The sequence below is a fragment of the Myotis lucifugus genome, unplaced genomic scaffold (assembly GCF_000147115.1).
Source record: "Myotis lucifugus unplaced genomic scaffold, Myoluc2.0 scaffold_85, whole genome shotgun sequence".
NCBI classification, from domain to species: Eukaryota; Metazoa; Chordata; class Mammalia; order Chiroptera; family Vespertilionidae; genus Myotis; species Myotis lucifugus.
The window spans coordinates 2363263-2378218 of NW_005871133.1; the positions used below are offsets into that span (position 1 = coordinate 2363263).

General features: G+C 36.0%; 1 protein-coding gene across 1 annotated transcript in view; it reads left to right on the forward strand.

Annotated features, from left to right (window-relative positions):
* Positions 1-14956, forward strand: part of RAD51B (RAD51 paralog B) — a 599650-nt gene that overhangs the window by 77562 nt on the left and 507132 nt on the right. The window lies entirely within an intron of this gene.

The window sequence follows — 14956 nt, forward strand, 5'->3', positions numbered from 1 at the left end:
CTCCAGCTCTTGTTTTAGTAAAAACAAATTTTACTACTTTATCCTCCTTCACAGTGTCATCTATTTAACTCACTAAATTGTAAAACAGGGCATCCACACTGTGGACAAGATTATTAAGTTTAGTTTTCTTTGTTAGAATGTTCCAGACACTAAAAAGAAACTTCCTAAACTGACATGGTAGCTTTTAAATAATTCCTTTAAATCCTTTCTTTTCCTCCTTATCTTGCCTTGTCTGCCCTTTATCTAGATTTAGCATGAAATTTTTAATTATATTTCAAGGAACCTTCAGGGGTTACTAGCTACCTTTTTTTGCTATATCTTTTATTGTCAGTTTTTCACGTTCCTCATTTTTACTTTAACCCATTATAAGGGACATTTCTTGTATTATTTGATTTCTAGATTCTTCAGTTTTATGTTTATTCTGTAACCTATTGAGGTTTATATGTGTACAATAGGAACCAACAGCCACTTATAACCACTCCTGGAATTTAGGTTATGATTTTTGTTATCTCACAATGCTTGTTTGATTCTCCTGGCTTCCTTTGGTCAATACATTAGCATTGAAAAATAAAGATAGCCTTTATCAATTATATATTTGCCTGTTCCTGCCAAGAATCATCAATCATATATTTGCTTCTTTTTTGCCAAGAATAAGACCTTCTTTGTAAAATCACTTTATAAACTTTATAGAAATACATAAAGTTAATATTCTATATTAAACATTTAAATGGACTACTTGGCAGAAATAATACTGTTCACCTACTGAGCAAATGAAGAATCAAGTTCAGAGAAGCTAAATGGCTTATTCAGAATTCACACAGCTTGCAAGGAGCTGAGACTCAAATCCAGGAATGGTTTGACTCCACTTCACTTGATCTTTCTATGACATCATTTTTCTTCTTCCTAAAAAAATGTTTTTTCAAATCTTTTATGATTGTTTTCTATAAATCACATTTGTTTTCTTAACCATCAATGAAGGTTCTTGTTGTTTTTTTAGTTCAATATTTCAGATAAACAACATTTCAGAGCCTGTAGTTTTTATCTTTCACTTTGAAAAAATAGGTTTTTGTTCCAGGACCCTGTCCCAAGGTTTTAGGAATGTGCTAGCATCAGAGTATACGTATATTAATATACCCACAGTATATCTAAGAGGAAATACATTTAAGAGAGCTATCTTTCCAAGAATACTGAGTGGAGCCTAGACATATTAAGCAGTAATTTGCCAGACTGAGAGGAATTTCCTTCTCTATATGCAGTTCTGATGGAGAAACTATATGAGGTCTGTAATTGCTGAACCCCTGAAATAGAAGAACGAAATCAGTCAGGAAGAAAGCAGGAGAGGTTTTCCCTCACATTCACTATGTGTCTGAAACGCAGACTGTGTGCTGGTGATCAGATTGCCGACACTTCCTGTTGTTCAAAGACTACAACTACATGTAGCTTGAGGAAAAATATTATTCTTGGAAAATTATACATTTTGGGTCATTGACGTAAAGATGTTTAGTCCTTGGCTGGATACTTCACTTCTCTTAAAACGGTAGCTATCATGTCAAGCAAATATCTTAGAAACAGCATAATGTAGTTGAAGGATACCATCCCACCAACTTTATTTAGACAAATTATTTCCCTTCTTTGGTATCAGTATTTTTATGTAACATGTGATTGACACATACTTTTTACATTTACAAATAGTAAAACTTTAAAAATAGTATTGTATTGATGAAAAAGAGATTTCACAGGACTGAGGAAACAAATTGAAAACTAGCACAACACCACTGAAGTACTAAGTGATATGGAACCAGTAAGGAATAGAATAGAGGTAGCTGAAAAGTTAATGCTTTGGAGCAAGAACCTGAAATAATCACAGTAAACACAGGTACAAAAGACTAAAGCAGTTTAGTTAACAATGGTAGGATGCAAAGATGAATCAAGAGGATTACTGGTGTCTGTGAGGAAGAGGACCCAACAGATTGAACTAAAAATTTTTAGAGAAGTGATACAGCAAAACTTCATTGAAATTGAAAACTAAGTCTGCAGATCAAAAATATACATTGAATACAGAAATTGGTAAAAAAGAATCAGTATCAACTAGAATCCTGGTTGTTACTGAGGAAACACTTCTTCAGTCTTTCTGGCAAATAATAATAATAATACCAAAACTCTTGTATAAGGGAGAGAATTAGACTGGTCTCAGACATCACAACAAAGTGAAATACTAGAGGAGCAGTGTCAACAAAGTTTTGATGAAAGCAAGTATGGCCCAAGAACATTGTTCCTAGTCAGGATGTCATGCTATATAATAAAAGGCTAATATGCAAATTGTCCCCTTGACTGGGAGTTCGACCAGGAGGTGGGGCCGGCCTGCCAACCACCTGTGGCCCCTCCCCCTGGTCGGCCCCACCCCCGATTGGCCCTCCTACCCCGATTGGGGGCAGGGCTGGCCTGCCAACTGCCCATGGCCCCTCCCCCTGGCTGGCCCTGCCTCCACTTGGCCCCCCCACCCCGATCAGGGTGGACCAGCTGGACCCTACCCATGTACGAATTCATGCACCAGGCTTCTAGTTGAGGAATAAAGGTGACAGGCACATAATCCTCAAATGTGAAAGAATTCAGAGAATATAGCATCTGTGAGATCTCACTGGAAAATCTACCTATTAAATTTAGCTAACTAAGAGATGAATCAAAATAAAAGCTGATTGTGAATATTAAGTAGATTTACATATGAACCTAAGATTTAGAAACTCTCTGGTAACAGAACAGAATGGAAATGTTATATATCATGGCAAGTAAAACAAAAATTGAGAGATAGGTGGAAAGGAAGAGGAAATTATTAATCTACTTATCTTTCATACCAACAATTCAGTCAATACTGTCTAAAATTTTAAATAGTTTTAGCCCTAACCGGTTTGGTTCAATGGATAGAGTGTCAGCCTGTGGACCCAAGGGTTCCAGGTTTGATTCCAGTCAAGGGTACCAGCCTGTCCCCGATATACAGCTTTTAAAATCATGTTTTTTCCTCAAAGTTAGAGGGATTTTAACAATTAATATTCTTGGAGTGAAGAATTTATCTAAGGCTTAAGTTTTCCTAAGTTTCATTTTAGCTTCTATTAATTTTAAGTTAAAAAATATATATATGTAATTTTTAAAAGCAAGTAATACTCTTATCCCAGAAATAATAAATTTATTTTTGTTCATTCATCTACCCTCTGTATAGGTGAAATAGCTGTCTGGAGTGATTCTCACTAAATGTTAATACCGAATATTTCTCAATGGTGAGATGTAGGATCATTTGTTTCATTTTTCATTTGTTATTATTTTATATTATTTGAATATTAATAGTGACAATGTTTTAGTGATAGTGATACAATGAATTTATTAGCCTGAAAAATAGATGTATGCCTACATGTTTTTTATACACAGTTTTACATCCTCATTTCTTCTAAAGCGTTTCATGACCCTTTTTCTCTTGCCATCATGTTTAATAGTTGCACCATATTTTATCGATGTGTTATATTTCTTCTTCCAATCTTGATCTCAGTTTCTTCATTTGGAATGACAGCGTTGGATTAGATGAGTAGTTTGCAATGTTTTTCTTTAAACTGTAGAACATTCCAATAAATAAAACAATTTACAACTCTTGGAATATAGTTTCAAAGCTGTACAAATTAGGTAATTTCTGAGGTTTATTCCAATACCATAAAAACTAGTTGTTTTCTTCGGAATATTTTTTTGAGTGACTGCTTTCCATGGTTAAAAAAAAAAAAAATCAGGTAATAGCCATAATCTTGAGTCAAACTTTTAAAGTGAAAGGGAGGGGCATATAAAAACCATCCAATCAACTTTCCTAACTTTTAGATACAAGGAAACCAATTTAAGTTGCTTGACTAAAACGAATGAGACTTGAGCCCAGATCTCCTGACTTCCTGTGCTGTTCTTTCTCCAATAGTGCATGTAAATACACACACACACACACACACACACACACACGCACTTAAATGATGGCCAGGAAAGATACAATTTTATCTTAACCTATTTCACATGTAGACTAACTTGTAAATGTCAGGAACTATACCTAATTTATAGTGTATGTATTTTCTTCCTCATGAAAAGGGATCAGCAGTGCAGGCATTTTTGAACTCTGAAGTTCCAGGAGTTAGAAAGGAAAGTGAGTGGGATTCAAAAGCATTTACTTGTCAAAGATTCGGAATTTACTGTGGTTACTGAGATTAAAATAAAACTAAAACTTGACTTGGCAGAGGATTAAAAACCAAGCAGCTCCAAAGTGTGTGTACATCATGGAGAAGATGCCATTTTCCCTTCTGGCGTCCACGGGGGAAGGGAGTATTGTTTCTTTGTGTAGCTGGAGCTGATTTATTTAGTTATGATTTCAACATGCCTACAAGGCAAACCCCAGAAAACAATGCATAACAACACTAACCAGAACAAATGGTGCTTTTTCCCCCTATATCCCCTCACCCCCTCTAAGGTTTTTCAAATAAAACAGCAGTGTTTTTTCTTTATTTCAAATTGTTTAAGTGTCTTTGATATGTTTGACTATTGGGTGTGGCAGGTTTTAGAATCTTAAGTTGTAGTACAGGTTCCTGAACAAAAAAGAGAATGAAAGGTGATGTGGCTTGATTAATGGAATGTGTAGAATGTAAAGTTGTGACAGGTATTAGAGTCTGCCTGAGGCTGCTTTTAGCAATAGACCTTCTTGTTAAAAGCCCTATTATTATTGGAAATTTATTTTGGAAACAATGAAAGAAGAAATTTGACAGAAAAGTAGAATAAACCACTTCGTCTCATATTTCCTTTCTACACAGGCACTTTGAAGAGATACCTTAAATATTGTGAAGTCTTAATTATCCTGGGAGAGAATGCCATTATCACTATCCTCACAAACTTGAGTAAATGCACATGGCATTGCACTAGGTATAGCACAGAGAAAATTAGCAAACAAGATCCTTATCTTTTTGGAGTTTACAAAGAGTTGATATCCTAGCATGCAGTTCCACAAAACCCAAAACTCATTTTTCCACACACTCTGTAAACAGCCCCTCCTTTCCTGTATTCTCTATCTTCAATGGCCTCCCGGTCCTCTCCGCTGGCAGCCTCATATTCATCTTGAGTCCTTATGTTCCCTTAGTCTCCCCAACCAATCTATCGACAAGTGCTGTCTCTTCTGTCTCCAAAATTGCTGTTGAATATGTTTGTTTCCTTTTCTCCGTTCTCATAACCATTGCCCTGTTTAGGCTCTTTTATCTTTCAGTCCCATTCTTAGGAGAGTTGCTTTTCCCCTTTCAGGCTTTCCATTTCCCAGTCCATCCTCCCTACTTCTCTCAAATCTCTTTCTTTAAAGACAGATCGGATCATATCATTCTCTGGCTTAAAAACCTTTGATGGGTCCCCATTATGTTAAGGGATAAAGTCTAACTCCTTAGCTTGTCATGCACGGGGTTCATAGTCTGGCTCCATCTGCTTCTTCTCCACTCATTTTCTACCACAATTTCTCCCTCTCCAACTCTCTGTTGCTAGGCACAGAAGTACGTTTACTCTTGTCCCACCAACTCCCTCATAGTTCCTTGAACTTGCTTTTTCTCTTTGTGCTTTGATCACACTGTTCTTTGCTGGAGCTAATGTGGAGGAACTGAAGAAACCAAGATTTTACAAAGAACACTCTTGACAGAATAGGACAGAAGAAACAAGCCATGTTCCCAGAACCAGGCAATAGGTGCAACCATAAGGAAAGAGTTCTGGCAAGTAACTGCAGACTACTTCTTTCCAAGGCCAACCAGGAGGAAGGACTTGGCTCTGTAAGGCCCTGGGGCCAGAGCAGTGATGAAACTGGTTTGTAACGACGTTCAACGGAGGCCTCCTTCCTATCGATACACATAGTCAGGAGCCCACTCTTATATCATAGCTGGAGGACAGAGGAAAAGAACCATAGTAGATTTCCTAGTGGAGCAGTTAAGCTCAAGAAAACCCACTACCCTCATCTACCTACGACTCCTACCTTATTTCACTTTCCAAGGAGCAAAGAATGGATCAGAGCCCTCAAGATTAAGTCTTCACATTGATGCGTTGTTAAAGAGTCTAGAGCAGTGGTTCTCAACCTTCTGGCCCTTCAAATACAGTTCCTCATGTTGTGACCCAACCATAAAATTATTTTCGTTGCTACTTCATAACTGTAATGTTGCTACTGTTATGAATCATAATGTAAATATCTGATATTCAGGATGGTCTTAGGTGACCCCTGTGAAAGGGTCATTCTACCGCCAAAGGGGTCGCGACCCACAGGTTGAGAACTGCTGGTCTAGAGACTAGGGCCAGAGAAGGCGAGTCTAAGGAGTAAACTGACTGAAGGAAAACAGCAGCTCTTTACTTCGAGTTCCCGAGGAAACCGAGGCTTCCCCATGCTTGTGCCCAGGCATGCTTCTACCTAACCCTCGCACATTCTTGATTAACTTTTGTCCATTTTGTACATGTTTGATTCTTTAAAAAAATTTTTATTATGTAAGTAACGTATTAATATATTCAAAATATTCAGAATATCTATGGAGAGTACTTTAAGTTCCCCTCACAACCATCCTTTTCAATCCCAGTAACCTCTCCACCAAGAGCAGAAAATGATGCCTATTTTCAGTTTGGGATCTATTCCTCAGACCTTTTTCTGTGCATTGACTTAGAAATAGAGGTGTTGGCAGATAAATAGGCTTATGAAAGAAGACATATAGTCTTGCTTTATTGCTTTGTGTTTGTGTGTACTTTTCCCACAAAAACAGTATCATACTGCCTCTCATTTGGCAAAATTGCTTTTTAGATTTTACAATGTATCTTGGAGATCTTTTCATATTGGTAGATATAGATGATTTATCACATTTTTTCCAACTTCTACTCTCTGGTATCATCTTTAATGCTAGCCTGACTTTTTCCCCTTCTCTTGGTGGTCTCACATGGACAATTAGAAGGTAAAAGGGGTAAAAATTACAGCAACCACATATTGATTCTGATGCCAATTACGTAAGGAATAAGCTTGCAATTGTTGGCTGGGGGAGGAATGTTTTCCTTAAAAATTAGAATGTTGGACACAGTTCAAAGGACATCACTGACATTAACACCCTCTCCCCTCTGTTTACTCCCCCCAACCCCCCTCCCAATTACTGGCATCGCTGAAAATTAAATGGAACCAGGGATCTTTGTGGTATATATACATCTGGTTTTTCCTTTTCCATATGTCTAAGTCCTCCCTTCTCAATTGCTTCTGTTTAGAAATTAATTTAAATTCCCAAATTAATTCTAGAAGCAAATTTGAAATCTGTAAAATGCGGGGATTAGATGCTCTTTTAGGGCTTTTACACCTCTAGGATTCTTTTATGTTATAGACAAAAAGAAGTATAGGACTGAGTCAAAGTGAATGGGAGGTTCTGAGACATTTGCACTTATTATATGCTTTGATTTTAAAGATTTAAGAGGTACCATCATATACCAGGAGCAAAAGGTGAGGAGTCAGGGATTGAGGGAATCAGCCCCAGCCCATCACTGACTCTCTGTGATTGCAGGTCACTCCTTGCTCTTAAATTTTCCATCTGTAACATGTAATAGATTATTTCTGGCTCTTAACTTACCCAGGGATGTTTTGTAAAAAAAATAAAGATAATCACTGCCTGTTATACTGTGCTCCTCCGTACAGATTCTACATAAATTAATGGCAGCAGTGGGGTGGTTATTTAAGAAATTTCTTGAGAAATACCCAGAATAGGTCACCTAAAATTTTTATTATTTCTCTTAGGCCAGTGAAGAGTGTTCTATGTTAGGTAGAACAGTGCTGAAGACTGATAGAAAAGTAAAAGGTTTGTAACACTGCAGGAGCCCATGGATGCTGGATATGGCTCTTTCCAACTGTAATGTTCTCAGTCATTTGATGCCTTTTATAATAATTAGCAACCTATCTTTTAGTTTAGGTTGTGTGTGTGTGTTTTTTTTTTTTTTGGTATATTTGTATTTTATGTTGTTCAGATATTCTCTTTGAGTAGTCATGTAGATAATCTTGGAATAGAAAGTCATATGTAAAATTTGCCACTTGACTTGAATTCTAACCCTTCTTGTAGACTTATTGTGTCAGATTCTCATTCTAAATCCCCTTTTTCACCTTCTTGTGATTGGTTGCTTTTTGTTATAAGAAACATGTAAGAAACTCCTTGAAAAATACCTGTTGTTCTTTCAGTTGATACAAAACACCAGTAAACTTTCTCTTTAAAGAAAAAACAATTGTAGAAAGGAGCTATTTCTCTGAGGGGAGACTTTAAAGAAATGCATTCTTTTCTCAGTGCACTGCTTTCCAAATTGACATCAGCCCAGGGGGTGTGAAAATTCTTCCAAAGCTTCCTGTCCCTCGGGTGAACAATACTGACACATGATGGCATGAAGTCAGTCGTGTTTGCTGCTTCTTTTCTGCATCTGGAGGCTATTCTGTTGTGATGTAAAAAATTAAGATTATAATTTTTAAAGTATATATTTCACAATCAAAGTATTTATAAATACATATGAAACTTGTTCTATGTATAACCTATGAGAAGTGGAATGGCCATGTTTATAACTCAGTAGGTAAACTGCTCTGGAATGCTTCTGACAGTCTCAACCGAGGCGAGACATTATGAACTGATTTGGTAAGGAAGGGTCTGTCTCCTTATTCAGCAGTTTCATATGAATTTAAAAAGATGGCTGGTGTTTGCTTTAGTTGCCAACTTAAGTTTGTTATGTCCATAGAACATGTTTTCTTTCTATCTGTAGATTTAGTGGAATTGGCCTTGGAATATGGCTTTGCAGATAAAAAAAAGGTTACTTATTTGATTCCTCTTAAACTTTAGAATTCAAATCAGTCAAGTAATCAAGAAGGGCAATTGGGAAGATACACTGTTGTTTTTCCTTTCTTTACTTGAAAACATAAGCTGAATCTTTTACTTTAAAAATTACTATTGAAATAACAGAAGTTTAATAGCATCATAGAAAATTTGGAAAATGGTGAGGGGAATGAACTGTAAGGGATAGGATTTGCCCTGGGCTTGAGGAATACAAAGTTCTTGATGTATTCCAGACTTCCCAGAGCACTTTTTTTTTTCCTGTGTGAATGTTGTATGTTATGTTGTATGCCTGCATGGGTCATCCTGCCTTGGGGGAAAGAGTTGTATATTTATTTTCTAATTACAATATAATTTTTACATGTGGACGTGGATGAGTCACATCATTCTGCCTTGCCTTCATTTCTTCATCTGTAAAATGATAATGGTTATATAATTGGAGATTTATTTAATTCAGTGGAGGCAAACCTTTTAAGTTACAGAGATTACTTTCACTGAATGAATTTAAGACAGGAAGATAGCATTGCCACATTTGTGCATTCTTCTACCTTTAAGAATGGAACCACGTTTTTTCCTTTGGCATAAAAATAGTGATTAGGCTCCCAAGATAGTTTGAGTGCCTCATGCATGTTCTAGCTGGCAACAATCTGAACCATCTTGCAATTCAGCATCTGGTTTATACATGAGACCCCTATAATTAGCCAGTAGTATTTCTCAGCCTTGTCTTTCAGGAAGATTTATGGCATACCTCAGGTGGTGTCAGATAGCAGGCAGAAGACTAAATAGCGAGCTCTCTTAATTTAGAAAAATTCCGTCCCCTTGATACCAATATTGCTAAATAAAATATTATTCTTTATAAAAAAAACCGGTTTCCCTCTTCATTTGAAATGATTGATAACTTTACTATCTGAGCCACCTAAGAGGTTTAAGTTCCTTGGGTGTGGTTTTAGAGTTTTAGGAAATCTGGGAAGAGCTGGCCTTTGGAGGGGATAGGCTGATGGTGTGTTCTGGAGTGCTATGCAAGGAAGACTTATTAGGCCAGGTGCTTTTCATGTCTGCATCTGCCAGAGTGAAAAACTGTGGAGGCAAGAGTTTGTCTCAGTAAAAGTTTTCATGTGTTCTCTTCCCAGGACAAAATGACTTTTTAATGCATGCAAGAATCCAAATAATTTATAGGTAATCAATATCAACAAAAGGTGTGCTTATTTCTGATTAGTTACAAGTTGATACACACTCCTATGGCTGTGTTCTGCTTAAGCTATAATTATCAGAGAAATCTCGTTAAACAGGATTTTCTGAAATGAAGCCCGTTAATTATATCAGACCCTTTGGTTTTATGTGGAACTATCAGCATGGCGTGAATTGAAAGCTGGTTGTGCACCCTACTTACTTGGAAATTTCTTCCCCTCAAATTTTGCTTCAAATCCATGACTTCTATTAGAAAGGGCACAGTGAGAGGCAACAGATTTCTAAGCCGAACTCTTTTCCTTAAATATCCCTCAGTGATCAAATTGCCTTGTATGAGTGGATTCCCATCAAGGGTTTGGGTTTGGTCAGTTTCAGGACATCTTATCTAAACATTCTTTTAGGGATAGGTCTATGCTGGTTAGACCCATAGAAATCAAAATTATCAACACAGTGATGACAGTGTAATTAGCCACATCTATCAGCAGTGCTTAATCAACTATATCTGAGGCTGCTGAAAAGTTCGCTGTGGTAAAATTCTGGTGTTACCCTTGACTCATATTAATGTCCCTAAAGATTTTGAACTGAGCTCTGTAAATGGCATTGACTCTAACCTGGAATTTACACTTTACCTGTAGGTAAAAAGTATACAAAGTTAGGAAACTAGCTCAAAACCAAACTCACCTTACAGCTAGGATACATGATGGTAGAGTGAAAAATGGACAGTAAGAAGTTTTAGTGAGTAGGACCCTCAAAGGAAGCTTAAATAAGTGCCTTTTGTATTCAGGTTTAAAAGAAAATCAACGTCTAAAATGTTACAGTAGATTTTATGTAAATTGTTCGTGCTAAATATTTGCAATGTATAGTCCTATTTCTTTATACTTCCCATTTGATGAGGTTTTTAAACCGTGGTTTGCTGGAGGGGAAAAATAAACCCAAACCTAAACCGCATAGAACAAATTGAATTACAAACCTGGTGTGGTCCTTTAACTCAATTACATCTAATTTGTGTTATTTTAGCCATCCTGGGTGGCAGCTGTTCTGTGTGAATGCCCACAAACATTTTCAATGTAAGAATTTGTCCTGATTATAACTCCTTAAGGTTAGTAGTAGTCTATTTCTATTTTAATGGGCAAAGTTATAGATTAATTTGGTGTATCAGGACCTTTTTAAAAACTAGAAATTTAGTTGGTTTGTTCTTTAAATAGGCTTTTAAAAAATTAAACATCTAATGTGTACTTTAAATGTTAATTTAAAAATATTTTTATAACTTTACCTTATTTTCTTATTTCTTCTGCTTCTACTTAAGTTTTTCCTAAAAAATAACCTCCTAACTACTTTATTCAGGCAATTATGAATTTGAGGGCAAGGAAATACCAAATTTTAGATTTTGATATACTCAAATATTTTGACATCCTAAACCAAAACTTGGAATGATCTGGGAAGAAAGACATGAAAAAAATATTGTTCAGTTCAATATAATTCAGTTAGAATTGAGTTAGGGTTGAGTCTGAACTTGCAGAAATGAAGAAATTGAAACCCAAGGGATTCATGCAAAAGCAGATACAGGAATCACTTACATGATTGGTGTCTAACAATTGATAGTACATCCTTCACTCATCTCCCATTTGTCTTTAGTTAATACTTTTATTTTTTTCTGGAGATTGATCTTTTGAGCAAATACTTAGTTTAATTCATTGCATATTACTAATGAATAGGAAAAGGACATTTAAGTGTCTATAATATTAGAAGTGAAATATGCAGAATGTCAATGCAGAAGAGAACATGTGATAGAAGGACCTCAACTAATTTTCTAAGGTGGACAGTTGCTAAGTAGAGAATATAGTGAAGCAATACTATGTAACAAAGAGAAATGGAAGAAAAATCTTAATTCCTCAAAAGTGACCTATGAATATGTTTGGAAAGACATTGTTTTTCTACTACATTCAGTAATTTTCTATTAGCAACTGAACAGCTGCTGTGGGTTAGGTATTGTTCTAGGTACTGAGCCTTCAAAGATGAGTAAGTTACAGGTCCCTACTTTGGAGGAACCTACCTGTAATAGGGATGGCAAGCATGTAAATAATAATTTCTAGCACCATATGGTGAGTGATAGAGGTTTGAATAAATTCAAAGATTCATATTTTGTTATGGGGAGAATATAGGATTAAAGTTAGGATATTAGATCAAAACAAGTGTATTTTTTAAAAAAATACATACTACTATACATGTGACATACTTTTCACTAGCCATTTAATCAGTTGCTAGTTGATCCATAGACTTAGGAATATAAATTGTTTAAATTTATGGTATCTGTCGCTGTCTACACTACTTCCCTACCATTCTCTACTTAAGGAGGAAAGTAACAACATGATCATTCGAAGCACTTTCTTTTACATTATTTCATTTTAATTAATTTTGAACTATACCAAGTTCAATAACATTTTTTCAAGTTTACATCATCCTGTATTTCTCTTTTATATCTGACCTTGACTGTCTACCTTTCTACTACTTGAAACTTCTCCCGGGTTTTCAATGGCAGTGTGTTTTTTGATTCCTCTGTTGCTTTTCTAACCTTACTTGGTGTTCCCTTTGCTGGCTTCACCTCTGTGTTAGTTATCCATTGCTATAACAAATTACTTTAAAATTTAGAGTCTTTTAATAATGAATATTTATTATCTCACAGTTTCTGTGGGCCAGTAATACTCTATCTTTTTTTTAGTGTTTTAAAAAAATTTAAATTCTTTTTAAAAAAATTTTTTATTGTTTAAAGCATTACATATGTCTCCTTTCTTCCCCCATTGACCTCTACCCAGCCACTCCCACCCCTCAGCACAGGCCCTCACCCCTCTACTGTCTGGTTTCAGTGGTTATGCTTATATGCATGCACACAAGTCTTTTGATTACCCTATCTGTCTTATTCACATTCACGTGATAAACATTTCAGCATTCAGTAGATAGTGTTGAATGCTTCATAAATGGATGCTATTATTCTAGTTGAGGTTCTCATCACTTCACTCCTAAATGGCTCCACCAACTTCTTTGTGGCTTCCAATCTTTACCCCATGCTGCTGTTAAACCACTCTCTCTAAAGAAATTCATGCTGCTGCTTCCCTAAACATGACCAATTGTGACTCTCATTGGCCTAATCTTTAAGTTTATATTGGTCTTCTTGGCATTCAAAGCATTCCATATACCTATTTATTCAACCATGTTTCTTAACAAACACATACTTTACTTAAACTGATTCCTTATACCTTATACCAATCCCTGTCCCCATCCCTAATACTATGTTCAGTCTTACTTCTTGACTTCATTATTAATTTTGTCCCTCACCTATAATGCTTACTCTCCTTGGTTGTTTTTGTTTTTGTTTTTTTATATATTACTATTCTGTCTCTTAGCTCATATCTTGTTACGTTCCTTTCAACTTTTTTAAAAAATATGTTTTTATTGATTTGAGAGTAAGGGAGAGGGAGATAGAAACATCAATGATCAGAGAGAATCATTGATCAGCTGCCCCCTTTACACCCCCCACTGGGGATTGAGCCTGAAACTCAGGCATATGCCCTGACCTAGAATCTAACCATGACCTCTTGGTTCATAGGTCGACACTTAACCACTGAACCACGCCGTCCAGGCCCTTTCAAAGCCATTTTGAACTTTCCTGGCTCAGTCTAATTTTTATTCTTTGAATTTCTTTTATACTAATGCTCAATATCAAACAGTGTATTTCTTTATCTTTAGCTTGAGTTAATTTCCATTCTCAACCAGAATTTCAATTATCTCAGAGCAAAATCCTTTCACTTATGTGTCTATTATACTGAGCCCTTTAAGTACATGTTGGTTGATTGATTGAAAATTAGAAAACTTGACTCAGCTGTAAAAAATTCTCTTTGTGGTGCTGCTGGATGAATTTTAACTCCCAGAGCCATAAATGAGGATAAACTTGGACTTAGGATAGTTTGGAACTACACTTCATCTTCATGAAGAAGTATTGCTGTATAAAGAGATTAATTTTTAAAAATGTTCCCTCTGGCCAACTATCAAAACTGGCTTTTAGCCTTGAACTATCAAAGCTAACGCTTCAGTGTAGCCTGGAGCAGAACAGGTATTAAGTAGCAAGCAATTCAAGGTCTCTGATCCCTAGCCTGCCTCAGCTCTGGGTCTGGCCAAGCCCTTTGGCACAGATAAGTGGAACAAGGAATGTACTTTTATCTTCTCTCTCTTGAAACTTTCATGGATTCAATTCACAAAGAAAGGGCAGTAATTAAAATTTTGTGTCAGCATCTTCTCATTCATCTAGAAAAGTTAAAGGCAGGTAATAATAATAAAAATGCAAGTACACATACAGTCTGAAAATAATGTTGGGGTTAATTGTGTTCTATAATATTCTCTGTGTATTTTGTACCAGCTCTGGAGAATGAGGCCCAAGAGCCAGTGGGAGCTAAAGCCTAGGTTCTTTTGGTAACGTTAACTTTAGTTCAGTGCTTTTGCTGAGATGGAACACTATTCACATTATTAGTTTCTATTAATATTACTTTGTATCTGCTTAAAACTTCTCTGTTTTCTCTCTTTCTCTATCTTCCTTTCTTCATTATCCCCCTCCTAAAGCCACAGGTAGGGTATTTGGTTATAGTTAGAAAGAGGAACATTCAAATTTTCATTACAGCCATCTGTAATTCTTGTTAGGTTTGTATTTTAGGGTTATTTATAATATCAGATGTTTCAGTCAAGAGTCCCAACTTTAGCACTGGAATATTAGAAGTAGAGAAATTAAGGGAAATTGAAAAGGCTAAAGCTCTTGATTCTTGCCTTTTATCCTTACAGTAATGACTTCTGGACATGTAGCTTGGAGAAGATATAGAATATCAGTTGTGAATTTACGTGGTTACTGCCCAGATCACTTCAAT